General features: G+C 31.3%; 1 long non-coding RNA gene across 1 annotated transcript; it reads right to left on the minus strand.

Annotated features, from left to right (window-relative positions):
• Window positions 1-11,289: 11,289 nt before the first annotated feature.
• LOC131599368 (uncharacterized) lies at window positions 11,290-15,008 on the minus strand. The gene is made up of 3 exons (XR_009282727.1): window positions 14,734-15,008; window positions 14,583-14,637; window positions 11,290-11,780 (listed from the first exon to the last, which is right to left on the minus strand). It is a non-coding gene; the product is annotated as an uncharacterized LOC131599368 (long non-coding RNA).
• Between the last annotated feature and the right edge of the window lie 11,149 nt (window positions 15,009-26,157).

Here is a 26,157-nt window from a genome sequence, read left to right on the forward strand (position 1 = left end):
TAATCTGTACGAGAAATAAAACTTCTACTTCTTAGGCTTAAAGGGGTTGACGAGGGATTAACATCCTTATATCTCCACTGTTTAGGAATTGAAACAATGTCTGTACATCGTCAACACAGTCTGTTCAAAAGCATATTGTGTGAGGTTGCGTTATCATTTTTGTCATCCTCCCTCAAAAGGCTTACAACTTAGTAGGAGTTGAATATCACAAAACAAAAACAAAGTAAAGACAAGTTTAAAATGAGTGATAGCGAAATGATTAATTCAAGACAAACATATGCAATGCACTGATGATGATTATTAAAATAGATAATGTCTATCATGAGTCAAATGTTTAAACAAACAGAATAGAAATTGCAAATGAAAGTAAAACTAATGATCTGAAAGTCCACCCTTCTAGACATCCCCAGTATTAGCAATCTTGTTATGATTAGGCATTGGAGCAGTGATCACATTAGGAGTCTTAGGAGGGTCAAACTCAATTTCCCGAGCATCTATCATATCATGGATCTTGTTTTTCAATGGCCAACAATCGTTCGTATCATGTCCAGGGCTATTGGAGTGGTATGCACACCTCACATTGGGCTTATAGCTAGGAGCAGAGGTGTTAGGATTCTTAGGAGGGTCCCTCGGAGTAATCAATTATGCCTTCAGCAGATGTTGTAATGCTTGAGCCAGTGACATATTGATTTTTATGAACTGACGCCTAGGCGGGTATTGCTTGTTTTGACGATTTTGTTGTGGCGCCGGTGTGGAGATCAGAACTGCCCCAACAGATTGGTCACGATTGCTCTTTTTCTGACCATACACAACATTGGACTCTGACTTCCCATTGAATGGCTTTTTTGTAGTGCCTGAGGGTGTAGCCACTTGAATCTTACCACTTCAAATGCCACTCTCAACATGCTCTCCAGTGAGTATCAAGTCGGTGAAACCAAATGACGAACTTCCAAGTAAGTGACTATAGAAAGGACCCGTCAGTGTGCTCATAAACTTATCAACCAACTCTCTATCAGTCAAAGGAGGTTGAACTCTGTCAGCCAGGTCTCTCCACTTCTAAGCATACTCTTTAAAACTTTCTTTCGGCCCCATAGACATACTTTGTAGTTGCATGCGGGTTGGCACGAGGTCAGCATTGTATTGGTATTGCTTATAAAAAGCAGTTGCCAAATCTTCCCAAGTATGGATGTTGGTACCTTCTAGTTGATAGTACCATTCCAGTTGCGTTCCTGTCATACTTTCTTGAAAGAAATGGATCCAGAGCTTCTTGTCAGCAGTGTGAGGCTGAATCTTCCTCACATAGGACAAGAGATTCCATCATACTTAGAAAAGGTCGGAGTCTTGAATTTTGGAGGAATGACAACCCCTGAGATGAGGCCTAGTTCTTTAAAATCCAGCCCAGGTACTTTCTGAATTTCCATGGCTTTCATACGCTCTTCTAGCAACTTGTACTTGTCATCAATATGTTCATCCTCATGGTTGTATTCCTCTTCTTCCTCAGAGGGATTGACAGAATCATGGTTGCTTTTCGCATCAGTTTTGACACTAGCGTCGTCATTTTGTTCATTGTCATCCTCTTCGGAAACCTTGACTTGTTGAGCTTTCTTGAATGGTCCTCGAAATCTTCTTCCCATGTTAAGGACACCCATAGATCTTCTGGGCTTTTTCTCCTTCTTGGTCAGAAGAGTTTTCAGCTCGTCTTGCCCCTTGGACAAGTTCAGAATCAAAGCTTGGAATTGGAAATTCTAAGCTTAAAGGTCTTTGACTTACTGCTCGAGATTCATGATGCTGAAATAAACAGCGAGAGCGGATGAGAAACCTGTGGTGGAAACCAGTTATGCGATGTTATGAAATGCACATGCAATGTTTTCAAGGATCTATAGGAATTTAGTTAGCAACATTAGAAACGGATTTGGTCGCATCTTCATTTGAAGAACTCTGATTCTTGGATGTTCTTCTATGGGAATCAAGCTCACCATATCTAGTGGGTCATAGCCTCCGATTCAGGATACTTGTAATTCTGAATTTTGAAAGTGTATGGCTAAAGGAAAATAAATCCTCTTGCCCCTTGATAGGTACTGTGCTTTTAAATTGGAAGACATATGGCTAGAGGAAAATAAATCCTCTTGCCCCTTGATAGGAATTCAGTTCTTGATAAGAGCACCTTAAATTGTGCGCCCTAAATCCCTAAGATCCTTGAAAGGGTTAGTTAACATGCTATGCTATGATGTCATGATGTCATGTGAATGTAATGCATTAGGAAAAACATAAGGTAACAAGGACAAATGAGTCCTACAAACAATTCCTGCAAGGAAATTGAAGGGTTAGTAGCATACATAAGCAAATCACACAAGTGTCCTTAGGTTTAAAGGCTTGCGTGAAGTCCACACGTAAGTACCCTCCCACTGAAGTTTAGTTGGCTCAACCTGTCCTATATAAAGATCGGGTTCTAGGGAGCTCATATCATTGACCTTTCTCGAAGGCACTATTTTAGTTCATCAATCAAATCACCGATCGAAAACGTCTGAAAGTCCAGTCCATATGAGTGTAGTTTCGAGTATCAACCAACTTCGGTCGGAACAAAGCCAGCCATCTCGCTACTTTCTAAAAGGCCAAAGTCAAATTCAACTAGGGTTCTAAGGGAAAATTAGTGTTAAATGACGCTACATGACAGTCAAATGTTTCCTCGAGTCGGATCCTAAGGAACATCAAAACAAATTCAAAGTGTCGTACTAACGATGGCTACCATATCAACCATATCGGTATACGACATACAGTCTCCTTGGACTCTTGGCATATACCTAAGGTATACTAGATCCGGGTGTAGGATCTTTCACACAACAATATACCCCAACAGCCTTTGAAGTATAAAGCAAGCAAGTCAAACAATTTTAAAGTGATCCTAGCTCTAAGGTAACCTCTCTTTTTATAAGTGTCCCCAGCAGAGTCGCCAGTTTTGTAATACGGTGGGAGAACTGACTTTTTTAAAATGTTGCGGATAGCAAGAGTCGCCACCGACTTTTATTTTATCCAATTGGAAAGGCTAAAAGAATAGGAAAGACCTTTTTGAAAGATATTGAGTTCCTGGGGTAGGTTATACAAAGGGAAGGTGTAAGCACCCTTTGTATCCATGGTTATCCATGGGCTCTTAATTGCTTAGCTCACTCTTTTTGTTTATTTGAAAGGTGTCGTGTGTGTTTATAAAATATTTTGAATAAGGACTTTAACTTGTAAATAAGTGTAGCCTTTTGGAAATCGTTTTGGAAAGAGAGTGTAAAAAGCATTTTGAATTTTGAATTGATTGTGAGAAAGCAGTTAAGAGCCACCTACCCTAAGTTTGTCTTTCTTGTTCTTTAAGTCTTTCGTTTGAAAGGGCTATCCATACCATAAGGAGGGTAGGAAGTCCTTTCATTGGATGTATGAGTCATCGAGGGTCATCGTTTGCCATAAGTCTATCCATATCATAAGAAGGGCAGGAAGTCTTTAGGAAAGGATGAGAATAGTCATTTAGGCAACCAGTAAGGATACCTTACCATACGAAGGGGCTATCATCATTTATCGAGGCAACATCGAGGGACGAGATCATTTTTTGTAGGCAACTCGAAGGGACTATGATCTTTATTTCGAAGGGACTATGATGATTTGAATCGAAAGCAGCATTTACTAAGGTATCCCTACGCTCGTGGGACTTGACTATTATAATCGAGAAGGCAACATAAGAGGAGTTACCATAAAGGTGAATGGGTGCAACAATCACATGAATTGAATTCAGATATTTATCTTGCATTAGGTGAACTAAATTCGATTAATTGTTGTCACTCCCTACTTTACTAACCACGCAGTTAATATAACAGAAAAAATAAGTAGTTATAATATTCGGAAAATAAAGAGCAGAAAAGTAAATCCTAATTACTATTACATTTAAAACGAATGAGCAACCTATACACCTTCTAGAATTTTAAATGACAGAAAATTAAATAATTGAATAAAAGGCAAAAATTAAATAAAGGCAAATTAAATAAAAGCAGAAAATAAGAGGGAAAAATTAAACAGGGAGCATTCGACAATCAATGGAATATGAGATGAGAAGAGAAATTGCGCCTTGAAAGAAAATAAGGGTTAGAGATTTTTATGGTGATAAATTTTAAATCTTGAGGATTAGTGAAGAAACCTAAAAATAAAATTAATGTTTAAAAGCCTTATGGCTAAAAATCCTAATGACAACATTCACCTAAGGAAGAAACCTAAAAAACCTAAAATTATAGTTAAATTAAACCTAAATATTTAAGCTAATCCTAATTAATTAAAACTAACCCTAATTAACTTAATTATTAATTTATTTAACCTAAAATTAACGTAAATATTAAATTATTTAACCTAATTAAAAATTAGAACTAATTACCTATCCTAATTAATTATTTATCCTAATTAATCTAATTAGCTAAAAATAATTAACAAACTAACTTAAAAAACTAAATTTGCTAATGGTATTAATTAATGGCTAGCTAAAGAAGGAAATAATAAATAAGAACAAACAAAAGGAAAATAAAAATAAAGAAAAGGAAAAGAGCCTGGGCGTTGGGGATCCAATGTGTGTGTGACCTGGAGGTGCACCGTAGAGCATCATTTTGGAAGCATCAGATCGCCTGTCCAGGAGATCTGACGGCTGGTGAAATGGAGCGCGTCGTATCACCACCAAAGTGAAGTGCACAGGACCTGGAACTAATGTGTGGTAAACAAATTGTCAAAAAATAACGTCTTGGGCGAGAATCGAACATAGGTTTCAACGTTGCCTGTCCACCACACGCCTGCCAGCCGCGCTGCGTACACAATTTGTTAATTATTCCATTGAAAACATGAAATACGAAAAATAATTATTATGATAATTTTCAAAAGAAAAAAAAAAGAAAAGAACGCTCTGTCTGAAACAGACGAATAAAGTGAGGAGAGAGGGACTTCAAGCTTTGACCAACCAATGACACTGTGGGAGTAAGCCTCACATGCGTTGACCATACCTGGGTGCATTCAAACCGCCATTCGCGGAGGTCTTACTCTTCTTCTCCGACGAAGCAAAAATGGTGGATCCTACAAACACGATGAAAACGAGCAAAAAAATAACCCATGTACACTAATTAAAGGGTTGCAATCTCAATGGAACTGTTACTTTAGCCTGAAACGCCCTATAGCTAGGGGTTTGAAGCTCGCAACCCTTCGTGCCCTAATAATGGCGAAGCTCTGTTTAGGCCTTTAAACTCTCATGTAACACGTCCAACCTGTTCTAATGTAAGCCCTGAAAGTACTTGTGCACACAAAATTAAGTAACAAGGCGTAAACAGATGGATTCGAAGTTTCACATAACTTACCTCCGACGAAGCTTAAACGACGGCATTCTGGACATGCTTGGCCTTGCTTAAGGATGCAATTAGACCTTTGAGAACCTCAGGAGGCTGATAGAGGGACCATATGCCATTAATATTTGCTGCAGAATTGTTTTTTGATTATGCCCTAGTTTTGAGTTTTTTCATTTCATGAAACCCTATTCTCCGTCTGCATCTTCCGTCCCCTTTGTGGCTGCAGAATGTTGGTTATATATGGAGAGTAATTTAGGGTTACCAAATGGGCTTGGACATTGGTCATGAGAAAGTTTGATTCTTGATTGAAAAATATATATGAAACTTCCTATTTTGCCTCAAATCTCCTACCAATCAAATATTTTCGAAATTGCTAGCCTTTAATGAGTATCTTGGATCTCAAGAATGCTGAATAACAAACCTTGCACTTAATTATTTGAATCTTGCATTTTATTTTAATTAAAATTGAATTTAATTGAATTAATCCAAAAATAATTAAAATAAACAAAGGAATGGCGTGCCATTGGGCTTTAGAAACTCTTGGCTACTTTAGAAATAGGTTTGAATCAAAGAAATATAGGCCCATTAGCCAAAAATGCAACTTCCATCACTTAGGTTTTCAAACATTTTCTCAAATTTCCCCAACTTGTGCAAGTCATAACTCATTCATTATTTATTATATGAAGATGTTCTAGTACTTATTGGAAAGCCCAAGATGTCCTCTTCAAGCCACTTTGAGGCCTTTTTTGCATTTGAGGATTTATCTTGAAGATATGGCTCCTGACAAAAAATAGCTTTTTGCGAGCTTCTAGAAGGACCTGTAATGTTTTTGCTCATATCTCTCAAATGGTGCATTTCTTGACTTTGGGCCCAACTTAAAAGTTGTATAGAATTGAATTTTCTTGAGAATGAGTTTTTTGTTGGGAAATTTTTGATAAAGTATGAGAGATATATGATCAGTCAAAGTTGGGTTGACTTTCTACTAGAAACCCTAATTTAGTAACTTTAAGTTTGGATGATTTCTGAGCTTTCCTTGATGAATCATGATCAATCTTTGATCAAATGATGAATGTGACTTAAAAATATTGATGTTGACCAAAAATCAGGAGTTTTGACTGTAATTTGACCATAGTTGACTTTTAGGCCAAACTAGTCGACTGTTGTCCATTTGAGCAGTTGATTGAGCAATCTTGTGAATCAGAGCTTGAAACTTGGTGTGAGGATTCTTTGAGGCATATGAGAAGCCATGAAGTCCACTTGAGGTATCAGAACCTGATTTTAGCTTGAGAGAGACAAAACCCTAGTTGGAGGCTTGTTGCTTATGAGATAGGTAAGTGTGCCCACTCCTTGCACAGTCTTTGAGTAACTGAAGATCATATGAGTCAATATATATTGAAATATGATGGGCAAATTTTGGGGTATGACAAAAGGGGACTTGGAAAATCAGACTTCCTAATGCGATTATAAGTTTCCTTTGGCGTCTCATGAAAGCTGTTCTCCTAACTAGGACCAACCTGAACAAAAGAGGTATGTCTGTTGATCCTGTGTTCCCTCTCTATTTCTCTCAACCCAAGTCTGAGGAACACTTGTTCCTTAGATTCCATATGGTTAAGTTGTTATGGTTTGCTTCTCCCTTGGGTTTATGCATTCCAAATGGCATTGATCTTCGATGTTGGCCGGCTTGTGACTTGGCCAAAATGCAAGGATAACAAGGGCGCTATGCTAGTTTGCACTTCCCTGTGGAAAATTTGGCAAAGCAAGAATTTGATGTTGTTCAATAACAAGACCTTCATTCATGTGGAAGTGGTGCGCGATACTGTAGCTGCGATAGAGGAAGTGGTGCGCTGATTCTCTCTTTGTGGCGAACTATACATCCATGGTCATTTGGTTTTGGCTGATATTGCATTTGATGTTAAGGATGTATTAATCTCATTTCTTCTTTAATTAATGTTTATGTTAGTTTTTTTAGTCGCAATTGTAATAAGGCCTTTGGGTCTAGAACCTGGTTTGATTGTATGCCTACATTGCTTCCTTCTATTTAAATGAATTTCTATTTCCATAAAATAAAGATTCTTTAGAAATCAACTTGTTCAATGGTTTTTTAATGATAAAACACGTGTTTTTCTATGTGTTTTTACATTTACAATCAGACAATGTTCCATTTTATATGTATATTAGTGAATTTGAATTTATTTGAGCATATGCAAGATCGGCTTTGGCTAATATGCATAAGGATTTTCCTTATGCACCATGCATAACCCTACATAAGCCATTGAATCATGTTTTTTTAATCCAGTATTGACTATTGAGTATTGAGTATTGAGTGGTGAGTATTGAGTATTGAGTAATAACAATTGATGTCTAGAATTTGATCCAAGGGTCCATAATAATCTATGCATGGTGCATAGATTTTTATCTATGCACGGTAACCGCACCCTGCAAGATCGTATTGAAGGGAAATCATTAATAATAATGAGTAAACACAATAATTTAGTATTTAATTTCCCTTTGTTTTATCGTTTAACAACCAATGGTTCAAGGGTGACCTCCAATCTAGTTTCATTTGTTGAGCTGCATGTTGATTTGGTTGACATCCTTTATAACTATTTTGCTATTGATGAACACCTTGTTGACCTCTTCATCTGGCCTAGTTTAAGTGTTTTCATAAGGGTTAACTTGTTGGAAACCGATTGGTTATTGATGAAAATCCGACAAGTGTACCAAATCATTGAAAGTAATATCGTGGTGAAAGAAACTAAGTTTTGAAGTTTGAAATTAATAAAGTTTAACAATGAAGAAGTTGAACAAATATGTTTTTGAATTGGTTGAAAGATATAACACTAAAAACTAAGATTTATAAAACTATTGATTACCCAAATGTCATGGAGAACTCATTACTCAAAAAATATATTTAGCTATTCATGATGCAATTACAAAACACATTATAACAAGGTTTGAGAAAACTTACAAAAACCATACAAGATAATTGAGTTCCAATTGTGAAAAAGGCAGAAACTAGAAAATGTTGTTCAATTCAAATTCAGAACTCCTTCCTTATAAAAGAGGTGTTTGGCTATTCATGATTCATTTACACATAATAACAATATTTGAGAAATATTACAAGAATCATACAAGAAGATAAGTGAATTCTAATATTGATAGACTCTCCATTGGCTTCAAAAAGACTACGCAAATATTGCTCTTCAATTCAAATTCAAATCACCTAGTTTTTGCCATAAGTTTAACATATTTGCTAACGATTCGTGTCATAACTGAGTGATTCACAAATTGTATCACGATCAAATCCAATCATGATAATTCTAGTCAGTCACTTATTTATTTAGGTTCAATTTTCATGGTAAATTTGTATTCAATCATGTAGATTTAGTAAATCAACTTGTATTCAATCTTGTGGGTCGGATGTGTAAAATTAAGTCTTTGTTTTGTTCTTGGTGCATGAATCTTGTAGCTTTGCCATTGAAATCCTTTCCAATTGAATTTATGCTTGATGAAAACGAAGTTGATTATGTTGTATATAACCACCAATTTGTAGATCTTTTGGTTAGTTTCTTAGAATCCTCTAAGAACCTTATCTATAATTTACTCGAGGGTGTATACGCATATGAGCAATATGGAGTTATATTTTCTCCATTGGAGATGATGGAAAAACAACACTTTTGCACTAATAATAATATTTTGCATAGTTATAATTTTTTATGTTTTAACTTTGATCTCCCGAGAAAACAAAATCAATTTTTCATATGTTCAACACACAATGCTCAAAGGCATTATCTCCTCTAAAGATACTACTTGTAAGTGTAATGAACCTATGGACTTTATAAGTTTGAATAATTCTAAAAATGTTTTATTTTTAGGTACTCAAACATCTTGTATCATATTTAATGATTTTACCATTAGTCCTTGTTTAGTTTAGACTTAACTTTTTTTGTCCAATTCAAATTTCTTTCTTTTCATTAACTTTTTCTCGGTCTTGATTACTCTCTAAAACTCATTTATGGACTTTTACCTTGAACAAAAATTCACAAACCAAGTTTCACTTGAAGTCAAGTATGTGTGGGGTTTTAAATGATGCTTAAGTACAAAAACATAAAATAGAGTTGAGACTTTTTCTCAATGATAAGGTGATAGGTGAATGTCTAGTTCTACATAGGACTTTGGTGGAAGTGCTCCTTAGTTTTTTAACCTTAATCTTTTTAATTTGGGAAGAATTGTGAATAAGTTAAATTGCAACACAAACTTAGCTAGCATTGACACTCTTTATAAGAGTGTTTTAAATTTAAGTCTCTTTTCACCTACCTTCTTGAATTTCCGCTTTTTTACCACTTGAATTTAGAAATGAGTAATATCCTATTGTGAAAAATCACAATATTTTGACATAGTTAAACTCTCGTCTTAAAAAATCCCTTACTTAATTTATGATATGGATTCGAGAAAAACATCATTCAAACAAACTTTTTTGCAAATGTGTGTTAGAAAGCTACAAACATTTCTTAAAATGTCATAAAGTGTATATGATACTTTCGCAGATAATCTCTGAAAAAATTTAAATTTACAAAAAAAATACTTTTAAAGATGCATCTACGAAAACAAACAATAGACATAAATGTAATTGCGCAGAGTACCCAAAAATATTATAGAATGAATTGAAATATTCTCTCTATTTATTTTTTTCATGCAATTAAACTTTTAGTAGTATAATAGTAAATATGTAATAATATTAGTCTTTACCATATCAAAAAAGAAAAAACGTAATTTATGTCATTAACTATAGTTCTATTTAATATTTGATGTACTACTATATAAACGAATTTTTAATATTTACTGTTGTGAAAAACGATGTCAAGAACAAAATATAATAGGGATTTAGGGAAGAAAAGGAGAACATAAGAATTGGTTATAACTGTTATTCTTTTACTTTCTCTTAAAACAAGATTACAAGTTTACAAGAATAACAAATAATCTCTCTCACCCTAAATTAAGATTTGCAGCTTAGCAATGATGAGAGACTAGTATGCTATTTATAATAAAGTCTAACATACTAACTAATGGGCTTTTTCAGCAAGGCCCATTACACAAGCCAACTTAATAAACAAGCTAACTTAACAAATTAGGGTTTAAACACTAAAACTTAATTTAACATGCTAACAACCCTAGCATCTTCGACATCTGTATGCTCGACCCATCTTCGACTACAGCATACTTCGACACCAGCATGTGAGCAACCTTCGACGTCATGCTTAACCCTGTCGAACTGTCAAACCAATGAGCTACACTTCGACCATACTAGAGTTCGATCCAATATCTCACAAATCTCCACCTTGGATCTAACTCTACAACATCAAGGGAACAAACTAACTTTCTTCATGCAGCTTTATCAACTGCATACAGTGGAAAAACTTGCAACTCGGCAATGCCTTGGTGATCATATCAGCAACATTGTCTTCAGTCGAAACCTTCAGCACTTGGACTTCTCCACGCTCGATTACTCCTCTGACGAAATGCAGCCTCATATCATCGTGCTTAGTTCGCTCATGATAGGCTGAATTCTTCGACAGGTGTATTGCACTTTGACTATCACATTTAACAGTGATACCTCGACCTTGAAGTTTCAGCTCCTTCGCAAAACCTTCAAGCCACAATGCTTCTTTCACAGCTTCAGTTAAGGCAATATACTCCGCTTCAGTGGTTGATAGAGCAACAACCTTCTGAAGTGTTGCTTTCCAACTAATTGCAGTGCCAAACATAGTGAAAACATATCCAGAGATAGATTTTCTGGAATCCATACAACCTGCATAATCAGAGTCGACATATCCTTCGATTACTGCTTTACTATCTTCACCGCACCAATTTGTTGTGAAAAACGATGTCAAGAACAAAATATAATAGGGATTTAGGGAAGAAAAGGAGAACACAAGAATTGGTTATAACTGCTATTCTTTTACTTTCTCTTAAAACAAAATTACAAGTTTACAAGAATAACAAATAATCTCTCTCACCCTAAATTAAGATTTGCAGCTTAGCAATGATGAGAGACTAGTATGCTATTTATAATAAAACCTAACATACTAACTAATGGGCTTTTTCAGCAAGGCCCATTACACAAGCCAACTTAATAAACAAGCTAACTTAACAAATTAGGGTTTAAACACTAAAACCTAATTTAACATGCTAACAACCCTAGCATCTTCGACATCTGCATGCTCGACCCATCTTCGACTACAGCATACTTCGACACCAGCATGTGAGCAACCTTCGACGTCATGCTTAACCCTGTCGAACCAAGGAGCTACCCTTCGACCATACTAGAGTTCGATCCAATATCTCACACTTACCGTCCCATCAACCATCAACCAGAGCATCATGAAATGGATTTGGCGAAGTCACACATATTTTTAAAATTCGTAGACACTAATAAATCAAAATAGACAATTTAAATAGAGATTCAATTTTTAATATTATAAATTTTATAAACTTAAATACTTAAATTTTTGTACTTCCTTTTGACCAATCAATATTTATGACTTTTTCTTGGTCAATACATATATTCATATAAATTGTTTGTAAATTCCCATCAGGTGGCTTTAATTATCTAAACATTAATTTTGAGTTGATACAATCATAACTCTATTTCATGATTGTGTACTTCAAAACCATCCTTAAACCTCACACATATTTCACCTTCAAGTGAAACTTAATAATTGAGTTTTTGTTCAATGTAAATGTATGTAGTGATTTTCTGTTTAAGGTAAAAGTCAGTAACTTTGAAATATACTGTGACTTCTTTTAGTGATACTACTTTCTTCTTGTCTTTAAAAAAACAGCTCCCAGTAAAATAAGGATTGATTATTAAAGACGATATAAGTTGATAAAATATCTAAAAGGAAAATATTTTTCAAAATTTTCAAATTTATTGAATGTTCAATAAATCCACCACATTTACAAGAAGTATCCTTAGAGAGTTAATAAATGGTGGCTTTTATGTTGAACATATGAAAATTCAATGTGGCTTTTATGTTGAACCATAGTCCGCCGAATTGGTACTCGCGAACCGTGGTACTTTTGTGATTCGGCTCATCAGAATTTTTCATAAATTTATGTAAAACAAGAACCGAAATCCTTACAATATAAATTAAAAAACTTGAACTAATTTATTTAGAATCAAGGCTGCAACTATCAGCAAGCCACCTTAACCCACAAACTAATTATTGAAAATTTAAACTAATTAAATTAGGGTAATGCTAACGAGTGCCCCGAGGGCACTGATTAAGAGATTAAAAAGGGTATGTAGAGCATTGTTTAATAGATTAAAAAGATAAATTTTTTTACCTAAAATATATGTATTCAATGCATTGAAATCATAAATAATTAATTTTTTTACCTATTTATTTCTTTACTTGGAATGCTTAACCAATGCCCCTAGAGCACTCGTTAGCATGACCCATTAAATTATTTAGAATTAAGGCTATAACTATTAGCGTGCCACATTAACTCTCATATTAATTATTACGAGTTATAGTAGAGATCTTTGTGGAAGCAAAGTTGCATGGTCCTTTATTTATAAATATCTTAGCTATTAATAATACGAAAATAGTCGATGTGGGAATTGACACTTATTATATTCGATAGTTCTACTATCTTTCATTCTATTTTAACAAATTTTTAAAGTGGTGTAATTGAGTATTCATTTTATGTCAAAATAATTAAATTATAGTCTACTGATTATTATATTTAAACGTACTAGGAACCTAAATAACATACCAACCATGTAATACACTTCACGAACCTAATTTTTTGATAATTGCCTACTGCATATTCGAATTCGTACCACATACCAAACCGAATTGTATGATTATGTGAAAATTCATTTTTTCTTCACGTGGGATTAAATTTAAACCGAGAATTATGATATCTTTGCAAAAGTGTTGTTTTCCCATCATTTTCAATGGAGTAAAGATGTTGTTCATATCACTTACAAATTTGCATATAACACCCATACATATCTAATGCTTCCACCTTATGTACACTCAAGCAAATTATATAAGGTCCCTATAACTAATGTTTCCAAAAGACTGTGAGAGAAATTAGTGACTTTTCATTTGACCATACATCAAGAAAATGCTCTAAATTTTCTAAAAAATGCTCTAAATTTTCTAGAAAGAGAAGATCATCTTCTCAGCAATAGCAATAATGTATTATTGATGATCACACGGTTCGCAATTCGTTTCGATACGTAGTACAAATTCGGATATGTGATACGCAACTGTCAAAAAATTAGATTCGTAAGGGGTATACATAGTTGATATGTTATTTGAGTTTATGGTACGTTTAAATATAATAATTGTTACGCTATAATTTAATTATTTTGAGATGAAATGTATATTCAATTATATCACTTTGAAAACCTATTAAAATAGAATGAAAGATAGTAGAAATATCAAATATAATACACCCTCCGGTCATTATTATAAGCAAAAAAAATGGTCTAATTCTTGGTCACTATTATAAGCAAAAATCAATTATTACTAAATCATTTAATGCTGTAATTCCTAAGATACCCCTATATTTCATTTTCCAATACTTCATTAAATTTAATAAAGAGGATATTATAGTAAATTTAATCAATGTTTTCTCCAAAATCTAAAAAGTTAACTATACTTAATTGAATTTCTTAATAATCGTGAAAACCATTTTTTTTTCTTATAAATGTGACCGGAGGGTGTAAGTCTCTAATTCCATATCAAGTATTTTTTTTATCATTAATAGCTAAGATAACTATAAATAAAGGACCATGCAACTTTGCATTCACAAAAATCTCTACTATTAACTCCTAATAATTACTAATAATTACTATGTGATTTAAGGTGGCACGCTAACCGTTGTATTGTGGCTTGTTGACAGTTGAAGACTTAATTCTAAGCAAGTTAGTTCAAATTTTTTAATAGGATTTCGGTTCGCGGGTAGCCAAACCTAAAGTTGTATCGTGGCTTGTTGACACTTGCAGCTTTAATTCTAAATAAATTAGTTCAAATTTTTTTAAAAAAATTCTGTTCTCTGGTAGCCAAACCTAAATATGCCAGATTGTAGAAAACTGACATTAAATAATATGCAAGCATTGAAATCAATAAAACTAGTTGAACTAAAGAATTTATGTTCTCTGGTAGCCAAACCTAAATAAGATGAACTAAAGAATATGAAACTACTTAAACTTACATTTATTTGAATGAAATCCAAACTGAGACAAATCTATTTGTCCTGGTCGAAGTACCTGTAACAAAAAAACTAGTTGTTAATTCTTCACATTAAATAGCACCTAAATTAATGGCCTTTTCCATTTATCTGTACTAAAATTGAAAGCTCAAACCTTATATTAATATATATGAAAGATTTTGCCAGAAAGGGAGAAGGAGAAAGGTTTCGTTTCAGGAGGAGAATGTCAGTTTGCGTAAGGGAGGAGGAAGAGGAGGAGGCTGGAGGCTCGGGTGAGGAAGGTGGAGGTTTGTTTAGGTTTTGCTAGAGGAAGTAAGATAACGCTCTCTTTGGTTTTTCTTCATATACTCTATAAAACAATTATATGCCATCCAGAGGTAGAACAGAAAAATACCCTATACATTAAATAAATGACGTAAATTTGTTACAAAAAATTTCTGTAAAATGAGTAGAACATAAACGTTTTCACACGCAACCATTATATAGACATCAATTATAAACGTTTTCACACGCAACCATTATATAGACATCAATTATAAACGTTTTCACACGCAACAGACAGATCCAAAAAGCTAACAGTGTTAAAGACTAATAAAAAGAAAAGGTTAAAGACACTTTTTTTACACAGAAGTAGTTTAAAATTAGTATTTCTTAAAAGAGTAATCATTTATTGAATCCAATGTATGGCAAAATGAGAACTAGTAACGAGGTTTGTTGCAACCCAACTATTTCTTACTATCTCCGGTCCTATTTATAAAAAAAGATTCACTTTTTAGATACATTGAATAAATAATGTATTTAGACAATATAGAAATCTTTTCTTATAAATAGGACCGGAGGGAGTATAAAAGACAATTTATTTTTTAATTCATTAATTAATTAATGTATTTAATCTAATAATAGATAAAATATATTAATTATCCGATCAATATAAAAAGAAAATTCCCACTTATAAATAGGACCAAAAATAGTACAATTATTAATAGAATTAGTCTTTGAGTATATACAGGGTTGGTCCTGACTTTTTAGAGGTCCTGGGCACACAAATAAATGGACCCCTAACAAAAAATTGATGTTTTACTCTCCTCTAAAATAAAGAAAAGTCTCGAAGACAAGATTAAGAATGAAAAATTTTCAAGGGCCTTAATTGCTCCAATTTTTAGGCAACATCCACCATCTCAAAGAAATAGAAGTGGCGTTTTCTTTTGTTTTAATTGCGGTAAACTAAGTCGCTAGAAAATGTAGGAGTAGGTGTAAATCATGTTCTTGCCCAAATACGCAGGTTTATCAAATTGATAAGAAGTTTATTTCTATTATCAGAAAAATAATAAATCAAAGCACAAGTGATAATAAATTTGATTTATCATAAAAATTTGATAATAAATGAGATAATTGATGATAAAATTTTAAATATTTGATTATAACATGTAAATAGTCTTTATAATTTACACTAAAACAAATTAAAATAAAATTATAAAGGTTACAATAAATAACCATTAAAAATAAAATTTAATTTAAAATTTTAATTGATTATATATAAATTGTTTTATAATTAAAATTTGAAAAATGTTAATTGTCACCTAATAACTGCATTTAGAGAGAGCATAACAATTTAGATAACAAAAGCCTTCTAATGACCTTGCTAATCCACTGGACTAAAAATAACGTGATGTTTAACAATCTCGCTAACAGTTACCTATTTTATTATTACAGTATTAAATTTTTTTAATTACACCTCCTAAAATTGAGGCCCCCAATTTTTTGAGGCCCTGGGCTGTGGGCCTGCTTGCTCTGGCCCAGGGTCGACCCTGAGTATATAAATAAGATTCAATTTTGTAAGGATTTTGTTGATTATTTAAATAGAGTTTTGATGAATATTGATGAGGTTATTGATCGATTTAAAAAATAATTCAATTTTAATTTTTTTACAAGTTAGAACATGATTCTTTAGAAAGTTGCACATATTTGAGAAAAATTGATTGGATGGGTGAGGAATTTTAGATTGTAATTCCTTGTGTCGAATAAATTTGATTTAAATTTAAATTATATAGATTTGATTTATTCCAAAATAGATATTTTGGGCTTTTATAGTTTTGGGCTTTTGATTTAGAGAGCAAGCTAACCTAAATCTATAAATAGAGGGAGTAACCTATATTTTTGTAATCAAGTCAATTAAGTTGTATTCACAATATTTGCAGTTGCAAGTGAATAAGAAATTTTCCACAGTTTGTGGACAGAGATAAACTCTGCAGAAACCCTAATCATTTCTTCTTCTTTTTTTAAATTTCTTTTATTATTTTTATCGTTATTGTGTGAGTGATAACAATCTTGTTCATCAAGATTGATAGAAACTCATCGTAGATATTGGTGGATTTCTAACATCTAGTATAAAGAGCTCTGGTGTATCGATCAAGCAAAGAAGAAGAAACCACATTGGCGGTGAATTACGGGAATGGAAATTATCCAGCAAGTCTTCTAATTCTCAAAGTAGATAATTATGAGAATTGGTGCAAACAGATGTGTCATACTCCAAATTTGCCCACCTCGTTAAAAAAAATCATATAATCTTTAAAATTGGGTTTTATAAAACTATTTGGTTTATTTACATTTTGGGTTTTAAATTTCTTTGGTTTATTTACAATAACAATTTGGATTTTAAATTTCTTTGGTTTATTTAGACTAACAAGTTGGGTTTTATAAATTTCTTGGGTTTGTTTGGGGTTTTATTAACATTTGGTTTGGATAAAAAAAAAATATAATAGTTTATTTAAAAATATTTATATTTTAAAATAATAGCAAATGTTTGCTCTTCCTTATATACTTTCAACTGACATTCAATTTCGAATAATTAAGCATAGCATAATTGGTAAGGGAGAAGAGCTTGCAAGCACAATATCACTGGTTTGAATCCTACCATCGCACATGTTAAACATTTTTTGGTTTTGTTACTAATTTTATTTCCTTTTTAAAAATATCAAAATTTGGACTTTTTATGTTGGGTAATTTCCTTTTTTGGTATTTTTACATAATTTTTAAATTTATAAATAAGGCTTTTGTCCATCCTATTTCTTGATCCAGAAAACCCAGTAACTTCAAATTTTCTCATATACTTTTTCAAACTTTTCTTTATTTTTATTGTTGCTTTCAATCCTTTTTTGGGTCAATGATTTCTATATGAGGCCCCTCCTCTTTCTTTATATCAAAACTTTGTTTTTTTTAATCTTTTTTAATTCTTTTAAAACTCTTTTATCAAATTTTTGGCCAACGATTTCATATGAGGCCACTCTTTTCAATTTTTTAAAACTTTGTTTTTTGGCCAATGATGCTACATGAGGCCTTCCTTATTTTAAAAATTTATTAGTCAACTATTGTCAAGGTAGTTATTCGTACGAACAACACCAAAATACTTATTAAAAAAAACCTAAAGGCTAAATGGGTCCCCTTAAGTACAAGGGAGGCAAAGGGTGTCTAACAGCTTCCCTTTGCCTAATTTACCTACTTACCCAAATCTCACCACCAATAAGGTTTTCCTTTTTTTTTTTTTTTTCATTTTTTTCCTTTTTAAAATAAATTAAGGGTGACGGCTTTTTTTTTATTAAATTTTTTAAGCCGGTTGCAACAAGATGAAGGTTCTATTCAGGTGTCAAGTTCTTTTGGATCTTGTAAAGGATGAAGTAGAAGAGCTTGGAGAAGACGCTTCAGAAAAAGAAAAAGAAGAATACGAAGAATTGGAGACAAAAAGTTAAAAAACACTCTTTATAATTCATCAATATCTGAGTCCAGACAATTTCGAAAAAGTGAGTGATTCAGAATCTGCAAAAGAAGCTTGGGAGATTCTTGAAAAGTCCTTTGGAGGCGCAGAGAAAATGAAAGAGGTGAGGTTACAAACTCACAAAAGAACGTATGAATTGCTTCAGATGGAAGATAGCAAAAGCATAACTGATTTCATTACTAGGGTTGTGAAACTAGTGAATCAAATCAAGATATGTCGAGAAAAGTTAACAACAAGAGATGTTGTTTCAAACATCTTGAGGTATTTGGCCCCAAAGTTCGACTACATGGTGGTAGCCATAGAAGAGTCGAGAGATTTATCGAAGTTGACAAAAGAAGAGCTTCAAGGGACACTTGAATCTCATGAACAAAGAATGGATGAAAGAGCGGCAGGAAAGTCGAAGATTGATGTGGCTCTGCAGGCTCAGTTAACAAAAGAAAAGAAAGTTAAAGGAAATTGGAATGGAAATAAAGGTAGAGGTGGCTACAAAAATTCGACTGGTCGAAATCAGCAAGAAGGAAGTTGGTCGAATCAGAGAAAGCCCTTGTAACACCCCAAATTCTACCCAAAAAAATCATGCGAGAAATCAGAGTATTTTAAAAACTATCAACAAGCATTTGGGGTATCACATTTACTTCATATAAACAACTCATAAACCGATACATAACACTTTAATCTCATAGAAGCACAAAATAACTTATAATAGCTCTTAAACAAACCAACTTCATTTTAATATGCAGCGGAATCATAAATCAGAGTATTTTAAAAACTATCAACAAGCATTTGGGATATCAAATTTACTTCATATAAACAACTCATAAACTGATACATAGCACTTTAATCTCATAGAAGCACAAAATAACTTATAATAGCTCTTAAACAAACCAACTTCATTTTAATATGCAGCGGAATCATAACATTCGACTTTATAAACAAATAATCTTATTTAATTGGAAACAACTTCAAACATCATAGTACTTCTCATTATCCAATTTGAAACTCAACAACTAAAACATGAACAACATAGAAACAACAATATAGACAACCCCCGAGTGCTACGTATCAAAGCGACACACCAACCGGACACGATGAAGCTACAAACTTCCACAGCTATACTTGAGTACCTGCCCATTTCCCATGGTAGGGGAAACATCAGCAGAAGGGGTGAGATATCAAACAGTATAAAGGAAAGTATGATAATAGATATAGCAAGATAATATCATACGCAATTCACCACTTCTCAATATAAGCAATTTGCATCACGACAACAACATGGTTCATATATTCCAACTTATACACATATATCATTAATACATATATATTCATAGTCTCATCATATATGTTTCATTCACGTACATCATATCTATAACACATCAACAATCCATATCAAAGGAATTCAACTTCATAAACTATGCATCCACACATCATAACAATGAATTGAATGCAACTCGGTATACAAACTCGAATGCGACTCATACTATGCATATGCATGTGGTACCAATCGGAGCTTCAGCCCCCGTCACCAATTTTCCCAATTCAGAGGCACAAGGCATAAGCCTTCGTCACTAGTTTGCCAACCCAGGCCGTCACAGAGTATGCATATGAAATGTGACTCGACAAACAAGACAACACGTCATACTCATCACAATCACATATCGTCACAAGGCATAAGTCTATATCACAATCAATTACCATTTATACGAGGTAATTCACGTCACCATAATATTTCATCTTCACTTAGTCACAAAATCATCCTCACAAATATATACAACATCACGTATTCACAAAATCGTCACAAATATACAATTCGCATATCATCAAGATCATTACAATTATCATCATGTTTTGGCACATCGGCACAATTACTCAATTTCACATATTAACACAGTCATCGCAATTATTATCATAACCCACTAAACTAACGGAATTAGCTAGGATTCATACCATAAGGTTAATCAGATAACAGTGCACAATAATAATCATATTGGCAATCACAATATTATTCACAACAAAGGCATCCAAACCGGAATCACAATTTTTGGTCAATTCTCAAAATAATCTCAATATGCCAAAATATCAAGTAAATCAAATCGACTTTCAATCATCAACTAAATCATTTAGAAATAATGTTAATTACCAAAACAACATCATACGCATAACAATATATTATTCTCAACTTGAATATTCAACAAAAACACAATTACGGTCAATTTCTCAAAATACCGTAATTTATCGATAAACCGAATAATTGGTCCAAGTCCAAGTATATTCCAATCACACAGACTTATTGGAATTAATTCAACTAATAATTTAATTATCCAATTAATAATCAAGCTATATTAATTTCAATTCAACTATTATATTTCTATTCCACTAGTGTCTCTACCTCTCTACCCGTGCGAGGCACGGGATACAATTTCTTATACTAAAAAATATATTTTATAATTACTTATAATTTATAAATAAAGTTATATTAACATTATAATGTGTCTTTGTTATTAGTTGCACACAAAATATTTTTTATCAATAATAAACTATATTTTGTTTATAAAAATACCTTTAGTAATTAAAAATTTAATTTATTTAACTATAAAATAATTTTTTAATTTTAAAATTATGATGCTAATTTAAAAAGAATAGAATTTGTTAATTTTTTTGTAAGTTATTAAAAAAATCATTTAGTCTTTAAAAATATAATATCAGTTAAGAAATTAAAACAAATCTTTTTTAAAATTGCTTGATATAAAATAAATAAGATCTCAATTTAAAGATAACCTTCTCTGAAAAATAATCTATTTGAAATCAATTTAAGTTAGAAAACTTATATATTTATAGATTTTTGTGAATAAAATGATAAAGATTAGAATCCAATCAAAGAAATTATAGAAATTAAAAGTTGGTGAATTCTTATCTACCCAACTTAAAAAGTTGGGTAAGGTTACCTCATTTGTAAAATGCTTTGAAAACAATAAACATTTGTAGCATTTTAATAAATAATTAAATGTCTTTAATGAGATGGAATCATGTGATTGGTTGAAGGTACACTACCCAACTTTTTGTGATGGGTAGAGAAGTTGTCCCCCTAAAAGTTTAATAATTTAAAGTATTCCATGTTTGAAATAATTTAAAAGATTTAAAATGTCAAATAAAAACGTTTTAAGTAATTTAAAATTAGTTTGTCAAAATAATAATTTTTTTAAAAAAAGTTTTGCTTAGAATCCTAGATTAATTGAGGTTATTAACTATTACCGAAGTAAATTGATATAATTTTAAATGATTATAAGTTTTTTTATCATCAATTTTTATGTTAGAATTTAAGAAAATAAATATGATTTTTTGTGATAAAAATAAAAGTATTAATTCTTTTAAAGCATCACTACATTATGATTCTATAGCAAAATATTCGCTTATGTATTAAAAAATCAAATTAATTGTGAATCGGTTAGGTTTTGTTTGTTTTTATAGACTTAGTTAATGAATTATTATTAATGAATAATAAATAATAAACAATAAACAATAAAAAATAGTAGTTAAGAAAACACAAAATAATTAGTTAAATATAGAAAAAAATAATTAAAAATAATTATAATGTATTACTATTAATAAGTAACTTTTAAAATAGTAAGACATCTAATTAGATGACAAATGACAAACTTTTCAAATAACTCATTGTTTTAAAATCCTAAAATTTAAAATCTACAAATGTTACAAATTGTGTGACTGCAACTGTTGAAATTAAAAGATTATAAGTTATAAATTAAATTTAAAAATGATAAGTTATAAATTAAATTTAAATATTTTTAACTCGAAATATAGAAAAGATAAAGTTTTTATATTTTTTGCAAGAATTTTTATTTCATTTTTATTATATAAAAGTAAAAAAAAAATATGAAAAATTATTTAAAAGTTTAATTATTATTAGTATGAATTGTAGAATAGAGGGGTTTTTTATATTCCCTGTTTGAATCTTTAATTCATTTCATTTTTATTATATAAAATTAAATGGTATAAGAAAAAATATTTAGAAGTTATATTGTTATTATTATTATTATTATTTATTATTACTATTATTATTATTATTATTATTATTATATTATATTATATTATTATTAAGTAAATAGAGAAGTTTATAAAAATGAAGGATAGTTATATTTTTTTTAAGAATCTTTAATTCATTTTTATTATGTAAAATTAAAAAATCATATGTAAAGCATTTGGAAGTTACATTATTATCATTATGAAAGTTTATAAAAACATTGCTAACTTTAATCACGTTATAAAAGCTATTAAAAGCATAAAATCATTAAAAAAATCCATTATTTAAGTGATTTGTGTAATGTTTGTAACACCAAATAAATAAAATATATTAAAATTTTATGAGATTAATTATACAAAATTTTAAAAGGTTTTATAGATTGTAAATTAAATTTAAATATTTTGAACTTGAAATATAGAAGAGAGAAAGTTTTTATATTCTTTGTAAAATATTTACTTCATTCTTATTACATAAAATTAGAAAATATATGAAAATGTATTTTAAAATTATATTATTAATATTATTATGCAGTAAATATAGAAGTTTATAAAAACAGTATTTACTTTAATCACGTTATAAAAACTATTAAACACATATAATCCTAAGAAATTATATTATTTAAGTGATTTTTGTAATATTTGTAACACCAAATAAATAAAATATATTAAAATTTTGTGACATTAATTATACAAAATTTAAAAATATTTTTAGAAATTCTAAATTAAATTAAAATATTTTAAAATTGAAATATAAAAGAGAGAGCGTGTGTGTTTTTATATTCTTTGTAAAATCTTTAATTCATTCTTATTATATAAAATTAAAAAATAATATATAAAAATTATTTGAAAATTATATTATTATTATAATTATGAAGTAAATATAGAAGTTTATAAAATTTGAGGGGATAGATAAATATATTTAAATGAATATAAACGTGATAAAATTTCTTATGCTAAAAATATTTACTATATAATTATTTACGGTTTATAAATAAAGCTATGATAATATAAAAATAAGTGGATAACTTATTAATACTACATATAAAAAATTTAACTATTTAATAATAATTATTATATAAAATAATTGAGTATTTTGAAAATCAATAAATATAATAAAGCAACTTTACCCTTTGTCCTTCAATTAATTAGTGAAATTACCAATTAAAACTTAAATGAAACAAAAAATTAGGTTGAATCAATACTCTCTTTTTCTGAGAAAAAACACACGCCTCTCATCTCATTCTTTTCTCTCTTCTCTATTCCTCTGTTTCTCCATTACTCTTTAGAAAAAACAAAATAACACAAATAAATTTTTTCACTCAATCTCTCTAGGTCTCACAGATTCAAACATCAAACACAAAAAATTACTCAAACCCCCAATCAAACCCTTGAGTCCCAATTTAGATCTCAAATGTTCAAGGTTACAAATGCAAGATTTTGCAGAAATCCAAAAGCATAAATAAAAAAAATACAGACGAAAAATAAAAGTTATGTATGCTCTGTTTACTTCGAATCTTCTTCTTCGTGTGGCTTTGAATGCAGATATGAACTTCTATTTCTTCTTCTTTTCTGTATCTATCTGAGATGAATGAATATTGTTGTTGTTGTTTTATATTGGTTGAGTGTGTTGACATGGTTTGTTTAGGGTGAAGGTGTGGCAGAGGTGTAGGTATTTTGGTGGTGATTTTCGGTGTGTGTAATGAAGAGAAAATGAAGGTCTATTATATAGTGTGTTTGAAGAGTGATTTGGAGAGAATATTTTTGAAGATTGGATAAGGATGAACATAAATTTTTAGATGAATTTTCATATGTTTTACGCTTCTCCCAAAGAATTTTTTGGATTTCTAATTGATTCCAATAACTTTACATCTCTCAATGTGACTATTGAGTTGTCCTAGATGGTAGTATATTTTATCATTATAAGTAATTAGAAATTATTGACATAATTAATTAAAGATTAAAAAATAATTATAATTAATTATAGAAACTTTCTACTAATAGCAAACATAAAAATAACATGGAGTCTAAAAATTTGACAAATGACAAACTTGCCAAAAAACTCATCTTGCTTTATTATATTTTATGATTATTTTCCAATTCTACAACAAAACTCATTATTTCACTATCAATGGTTTACCCACAACAAACACAACATTCTAATACACATAGATTATCAATTGCACACAACTTATCACATTAATATCATCACATTCCAACAAATCATCAAATATCCAAAATTACTACATAGAAGAACATGGATATCAAAGTATAGAATTAAACCCACCATAACATACTATCATACAACCCTTTAGCATGAAAGAATCTCACCCTTACCTTGGCAAATATGGACTCTTTCACCATAGCTCTAAGCTTTTCTCCAAAGAAATCCATTCTAACATCATTTGGAGACACACCTAAAAACCAGTTCAGAAATCAGCTTATCAGACGAACTAACTTAAAACCCTCAAAATCAAAATCGCTCCGGTCAGAACTTACCTCTATGAGTCAGGAATGTCGTGTCAAAACCACGCGACGATCTAACGGTTAGATTGAGAGATACATCCGTTTTGCTAAGGTGACTCAATGCTGAAACTTGCTGCGAAAATGAGATTTCTTCTAGCTTTTCTCTTCTACCATTGTTCTCTTCCCTTTTGACTCTTTTCTCCTCTTCCTATATTTTCCCCCAAATGAAAATAGTAACCTCTAAAACCCTAACCTTCTCTTACTAACTCACTTATGTCAATTGGGCTTAACCCACCAATCCATCCATTATGTTTCTATCACTTAGGCCCATTTAGTTATATCTCTCTAATAACTCAATTAAGTCAAACACAAACACTCACATAACTAAATACTTAAAAAATTATTATATCACATAATAACTAAATAAATAAGTAATTATAAAAAACACCAAATAATATAATTACTAATATAATTAATAAAAATATTGATAAAAATCGGGATGTTACAACTCTCCCCCACTTAGAATATTTTCGTCCTCGAAAATACAATCGACACAACCATCTCATCACCAAAACTACACTTATTATCTCCAGACTCACACAAACACAAAGGCTTTCCACACCTTCGACCATACAAAGCTTCAAAATACAAGCTCTCAAAAGATCCTTAAGCTACTGAATCGTCTTCTCCGTTTGACCATCAGCTTGCGGATGATAAACAAAACTCAAACACAACTTAATAATCAAAGTACTCTGCAAAACTTTCCAAAATCTAGAAGTAAACTTCGGATCTCTATCAGAAACAACACTCGACGGAATACCATGCCAACTCACAATCTTTTCAAAATACAGCTTTGCAAGTCTCTCCATCGGATAATCCCTGCTTATCAGAATAGAGTGAGCAAAATACGTCAATCCATCTACAATGACCCAAATTGCCTCACAATTAATCGATGTCCTCGACAAACCCAAAACAAAATCCATAGAAATACTATCCCACTTCCACTCAGGAATGGACAACGGTTGCATTAACCAGACGGTTTCTGATGTTCAATCTTTGACTTCTGACAAGTCAAACACGAATACACAAATTCTGCAATATCCTTCTTCATACCTCGCCACCAAATAACTTTCTCAAGTCTTGATATATCTTAGTAGCACCAGGATAATTACTCAACCACTTTGATGCCCTTCATCCCAAAAATTCTCTTTTTCAAATTCGAAACATCAGGAATACAAATTCAATCACGACATCACATGACACCGTTCTCATCAATCCGAAAATTATCACCTTATCCTCGATCAATCA

Source organism: Vicia villosa, linkage group LG4 (assembly GCF_029867415.1).
Source record: "Vicia villosa cultivar HV-30 ecotype Madison, WI linkage group LG4, Vvil1.0, whole genome shotgun sequence".
Taxonomy (NCBI): Eukaryota; Viridiplantae; Streptophyta; class Magnoliopsida; order Fabales; family Fabaceae; genus Vicia; species Vicia villosa.